Below are 6,418 nucleotides of genomic sequence, written 5' to 3' on the forward strand. Positions count from 1 at the left end.
AGCCTGAGGCCAGGTGGCTACGGTGGACAGGTTGGGTGTAGCCTATATGATGGGAGAGCCCAGGAGGTCTTCCAAAGTTTAGGTCTGCTGGACCAATAGAGACACAGGAAGCTAAAATTTGTGTTTTTTTTCATTATGTTGTGATGACAATGATCCCCCTGCAAGGGAAACATTTTGTAGATTGCTATGGGTTGGCTTTTTTGTTTGGGAATAATATTGAGTGCCCTGAAATTGGAGTGGAGCCTAAAATAGAATATAAATGAACGTGGGTCTTGGGCATGTAATGCCAAAAGTACTGGATGCTTATTCCCGTTTTGTGTTGTGACTCCATCCTGTAGCCTGGACTTTACTGTTGTGTTCTGTAGTGGTCTAGGGGTCAAAGGAAGTAACAAAAACATGCAGTGGGGGGAGTAGGCATTTAACACTTTTGGATGTGTTGAAAGCCACAGAGTTTGAGCTTTGTTCAGTTTAGTGTTTTTGCAAGCAGTTTTAAGTAGTTTTACTGCTCAAAAACGCTTGCAAAAAATGTGTAACATTGGATGAATGTTTCTTTTTTTGACGGGTGGTATGTGCTGGCAGCATTTCATTGCAGTTTGCTGCCCTGTCACCTCCATAGACTTGACATGATGCTACTTGGAAATGCCTAAAAATGCATGCACGCGCAAGGTTGTTTACAAATAAATGCAAAAAAAGTAAAAAAAAAAAAGGGAGCCAATCTGTTAGGCTTTTTCAGCTGCTTGAAAATGCCTAAAAAAGCCTAGCAATTACCATCTGTCACTACTCCCAGACACCTAGTGGTTGGCAGTATGCGCCCTGGAGCAGTAAACACCTCAGTAAAATAGGGCTCACCTAACTCAGCATACAAAGGCTGAAGCATTAATATGTTGGAATAGTGTTTAACACAAGCTGAGGGAGAAATACGTTACAAAACACATTTATTATAGGGAACTGGCATTGAGATTTTGGTAAAGTCAAGTCAGAGCCCCTTTGGGAAATGGTAAATGTCAAGGGGCATTTGGGTTGAGCTTCTCAACTTTTTAGACTAACAGTGCTAGTCTTCTGGCACTGATCCAATGTACATATTCAGAAAGGTGTGTTTATGACATCTATATATTTTATATATAACCATATGTTAAACTTTGGATTGTCTAAAAGGAGATTGCCTAGTTCTAATATACCATTATTGTTCTTTAGCTGTCCTATTTTTTATCAATATTCCAGAGAATATCACTTTTTAAGAGTTCCAATCCATTCAGTATGGCTAACACTGATTCCTTGACCAGTAACAACTGCATCTTCCATGTCGAATCTGATATGAAGGTGTAGAAACATCTGTAATCGGCCTGGCAGTCTACTTTATAAATAAATGCTGATCATATCCAGCGTGTAAATACATTTGTTCAGGTAACTAGATTTATGACATTAATACTTTTTGCGCACTACTCAGTTTTAAAATAATGTGACTGCTTGTAAACTGATGGTATCTGTTTAGAGAACCAGCATTACATTCCTTGAAAAATGTTTCTTTCTCCACTGAACATACTGTACGTAAATAGTGATGTTATCAAAAATAAGTGAAACATTACTTACCTTAGGAGGGTGACAATAAATAATATCAGAATAAATGTTCATCACTTATACCCCATAATGTATTAAACAGAACTTTGGCCAGGCATCCTAGAGGGGCTTATTTTACAGGGCAAAGAACAGTGTTCATGTGCAAAGTGCGGGAACTCAAAATGAATATTACTCACTGATATCACTACAGAAAATAAATTATGTTGGCCAGATCAATGTATTTGCAATCCCCACATTAGGATTGTTCTTTCTTCTGACTTACTGAATACACATTATTTTTATGTATAGAGTGAGGAAAGATTCCCGTCTGGTAAAATGTTGTCCTCAGAGCAGAAAGTCAGGAGAAATATTTTTAATGGAGCAACTGATAACAATAAATACAGACAAGGGTTCTCATCTTTCCCAATTCTATCCAAAACAATATAGTTTTCTGAATGGATACACTTTACATATCGATCCCAACCATTTTTTAACACATTGATATGAAGGAATCATTGCAGAAATCAAAATACTTTATTTAATTTTACTATCATATAATGTTGTAACACATCGTGCTGGGTTCAAATGAAACATTCCATTTTTACATTCAAGCATAAATGTGAATGACAGTGTAGAGCTGCTTAGCACAATCATTGGCAAACATCTCTGCAGTTGGAAGGTGTTTGTCCTTGAAAGTGTTTGTGTTTGTGTTTGTCCTTATAAAACTCCCTCTCTGCCTAGACCAATCACAGTTCCAGCTTGCTCCTAATAAAAGAGCAAACACCAGCCAATGACAAATGTGTGATGCAGGTCAACTTTTTATTACCCCCTCTACTTTGCTGATCATTCCTCCAGGTTTCACCCAGGCACTTGGTCTGTGGTCCTGGAGGGGCTAAATACCCTGTAGGTCAGCTTCTCTGTCCCATCCTCTGTTGCCTAATGCCATGGCCGAGCACAATCCAGCAAACAGACAGCACACATAACAAGAGTGAGCATGCAGCGAAGGCAGCAATAAGCTCTACATGAGCTCAAGGACACAAGCAGTGTGGCAGACTCCAGTGTATGTGAAGACATCAATAGCAATGTTGTTATAGAAAATTTGGGCAATGTATAGTCATCATCTACCAGTTACAAGGCTGTGATCCACAGCTGATTAACCTATTGCTCCAAGGTTATAAGCAGTATACTTCAAGGTTCAATTTTTCCGCCATTTGGTATCTTGTTTATTGGTCACACTGAGTTTAGGATTTAAAAACTGTGTAGTGGAAACCAATCCCAATAAGACTTCTCCAACCTTCAAATCCATTTGGACACATTTATTAATTGGGTAGCTACTTGGCAGACAAGTTTCAATGTGGATATATATAAAAATATGCACTTGGCCAAAACCAAGAACGCAGAATACAATCACAGAAAAAACAGATAAATGACAATCAATTCTCACTTCCAATCTCCTCTAAAGCTAGACACATCTATAGTAAGCAGTTCATTTTTCAAAATAACTTTGTGGACTGTCCCAAAAATATACTGAAACTAGAAAGGCTGTTAAATAGAAGCAACATATATCACAAGTTGCTACTTATACATATTACATTTTGCCATTTTTTTTAAATTTCTTTACTATATATCTGTCTGTTCATGACTTTCTGACACTTCTGTTTTTTTATCTAATGACAGTAAAAAAGAACTGAGCTAAAGTTACGTACACACTTCCAATTATTATCGTTGGAAAACGAACGACAAACGATCCTGCACGATATCTATGAACGATCGTATAGCACCGATCCTGCACATACAGATAACGACACGATCGTTCGTAGATATTGTACACACAATAGATACGATCGTTTGAGCGATAGAGGAACTATGTGCACGACAAGGAAAGTGAACGAACGTTCGTTCATTACACATGCTCAGACCATGGACGATCAACGAACGATCGTACACACGAACGATGGTCAACGATCGTCGTCCAATCCGATCCGCCGGTCCGGTCGTTCGTTTCCAACGACTTTCCTCGTTCGTCGGCGTCGTTGGTCACTTTTTTTACGAACGATTTTTGCCCAATCGATCGTTCGTCGTTCATTTTGAACGATAAAAATTGGAAGTGTGTACGCACCTTTACACTTTAGTCAGACCAGTGGATCACGCCATGTGCATGTGTGAGTTTGTTACTCAGTTTACATGAGGATGCAGTGTCATCTTCTGGTGACCAACAATATTGCACAATTGATGATTTAGGGGCAAATGGCCCATCCTAAGCAACTTAAAAAGACAAAATACTTTAAACTGTAATAATTCAAAACAAAAAAATATACAAACTGAGCCAAAGTAATTTTTCCTCTTTTAAAGGTTTTAAAAATAACATACCATAGATATATTTACTAATTTTATTGGCATTTCTGTTGAATACTTTTTTGAATTTTAGTATTGACAGTCACATTTTGTGCCCCAAGCTTATACTAGGTTTATATAGTTTTTCTGTTTTTTTTTTTTTGTTTAAGTAGATGGCTTGGTTCACATTTGGTCAGTTATATAGAGTACATACTGGATTTGACACAATTTGATACATGATTTGATTTTTGCCTAGGGCCAGTTTATCTAGTACTGGTTGTGCTTTTCTGTGGGGCAATAATTATATTGATTATTCTGATTACTTTGCCATTTGCTATTAATTGCAAATATTATATATATGTGTGTGTGTATATTATTAACCTTAAATCATAGCTTGCCATTTATTTGGCAGTGCAGTGTTATCTCTTCTAATGATAACTCTTCATTTTTGTAAGTCTGACTTTTTAACATCATTCAACATTAAAATGCCTCTCTAGAAAAAGGTCACACTTTTCCCCATCAAAACATTTCTTAGCAGTTTCTACACACAAGGGAAACACAGCAACAACAATCAATACAAGAACATCACACAACTCTGACTTACCACAAGACAAATATCTGTAGGAGCAGTGATCTACTGGGATAGCTCCTCCGACAAAACATTTTCTCATTACCGGACAAAATAGTTTTATGAATTCTAATCACAATATAAAAAATCTGCTTGTTATCCTGAAGCTGAAACAAGCCATAATATAACTGATGCACAATCACTTTTTTGCAAAATGGTATTTGAAGACTTAATCCAACAAATGGTGTGTATGAATGGCATCAGATTAATACAACATCTTGATTGGTTAAACTATTAAATATGATTAATTTACATGTATTCCCTGCTGACAATTTGTTCCTCTTGTTGTCAACATATTTTTTATTATGTAGATTACTAACAATATATTATAATTCAGTTTGTACTTCTACCGGTACTTTGTAAAGTACCACAATTTGATTTTGGCTACATACAGAAAAACAGAGGAAAGGTATCAAAACATTTTTAAAAATACATACAGTATATCCAACCTGAATGAATTTGCACTTCCTGTGGCTTGGGTCCTAATCTTGCTTTTTTTTTGCTATGCTGAGTGTGTAATGATGAGGACACCTATAAACCCAGCACCACTAACTATCCTCCCATGTCAATGGGCTAAGAAATAGTTGTATCATATGCCTCACTTTAAAAGAAATCTTTAATGTTTCTATGTGTTTTTTGCATTATATATTTTATTTATTACCTATCAAACATTAGATAATTGATATTTCATATTAACTATCTGCACCCAGCAGGTGGAGTGCTAAAGATTTTTAGCATGCTTACCCAGCTAATATTACCTCCTTTGCTGAAAAAAACCCTCAGTTCAGAGTAGCTGATGTTCAGATTATACACTCGGTTGAATTAAGGGAGTGAATGCCCAATCCTCACCCTGTATATGCTTTTATAAAGAAAAAAACAGCCCAAGAAAAAAAAACACAACAACTACTGTGCTCTCTGCAGTGAATACAAAACATGTAATACACAAAGAGTACACTATCTATTACATGTTTAATTTTTAGTTATATAAAACAGGTAAACGTAAAAATACAATCTCCCTAAAACTCATATCATTCCCCTTCAAAGTGTATTTAAACCAAGAACAAAAAATCTTTTCATCTGGTGATCCTGGTGATTGCTAAGTCCCAGACTTCTAAACTTCTTTTGAGAGATCACAAAGCAACCTGTTCCTAGCATGCCTGTAAAAAAATCAACATTATAGAACAAGTCCAGCTGAATGTGACTGACTACTACTATTTTTGCTATGACCTGAATAAATGAGAACCTTCGCATATTTACAAGTTCACTGGATTTGTACCTTTTTTGGTATACTTTACAGACCTAGCAACTAGTAGGAATTTAATGGTAGGTTTTAAATGGCCTCCATGTGTTCCTCAGATTGGAATTTAAGCAACGTACATTATTTACACAGAATAAAACACAATTATATTTAGAATAGAATATTGCTTTGGTCACTGTAAGCACTGCCACATTGCTTTGAAAATGCCACATTCTCTGACTGGAGTTCAATTCATACTGTGCCTGGCAAGGTGGGAAGACTAGAAGAACTGCCACCATGAACAATGAAATTAGCAACCTCAATTCAGTCTGCTGTTTGGTCCATCGAGTATAGGTCTATATTTACCACAAGCATTTTTAAAATTAATATACAGGTAGTCCCTCTGTTACATACGAGATAGGCACTGTAGGTTTGTTCTTAAGTTGAAATTGTATGTAAATTGGAACAGGTACATTATTTTATTATATGCAATTGGGACAGATGTTTGTCTCAACGTTGTCATCAATGTTTGCCTTTCTTTGTACTTACAATGGTGGTTTTAGCCACTGTACCCCTAAAATTGTATTCTATCACAAGATTCTTTTTACGCTAAATGCAATATTTCACATTTAGGAGAGTTAAACTGCAGTTTTTTCTACTTT

The sequence above is a fragment of the Pyxicephalus adspersus genome, chromosome 6 (genome assembly GCF_032062135.1).
Source record: "Pyxicephalus adspersus chromosome 6, UCB_Pads_2.0, whole genome shotgun sequence".
NCBI classification, from domain to species: Eukaryota; Metazoa; Chordata; class Amphibia; order Anura; family Pyxicephalidae; genus Pyxicephalus; species Pyxicephalus adspersus.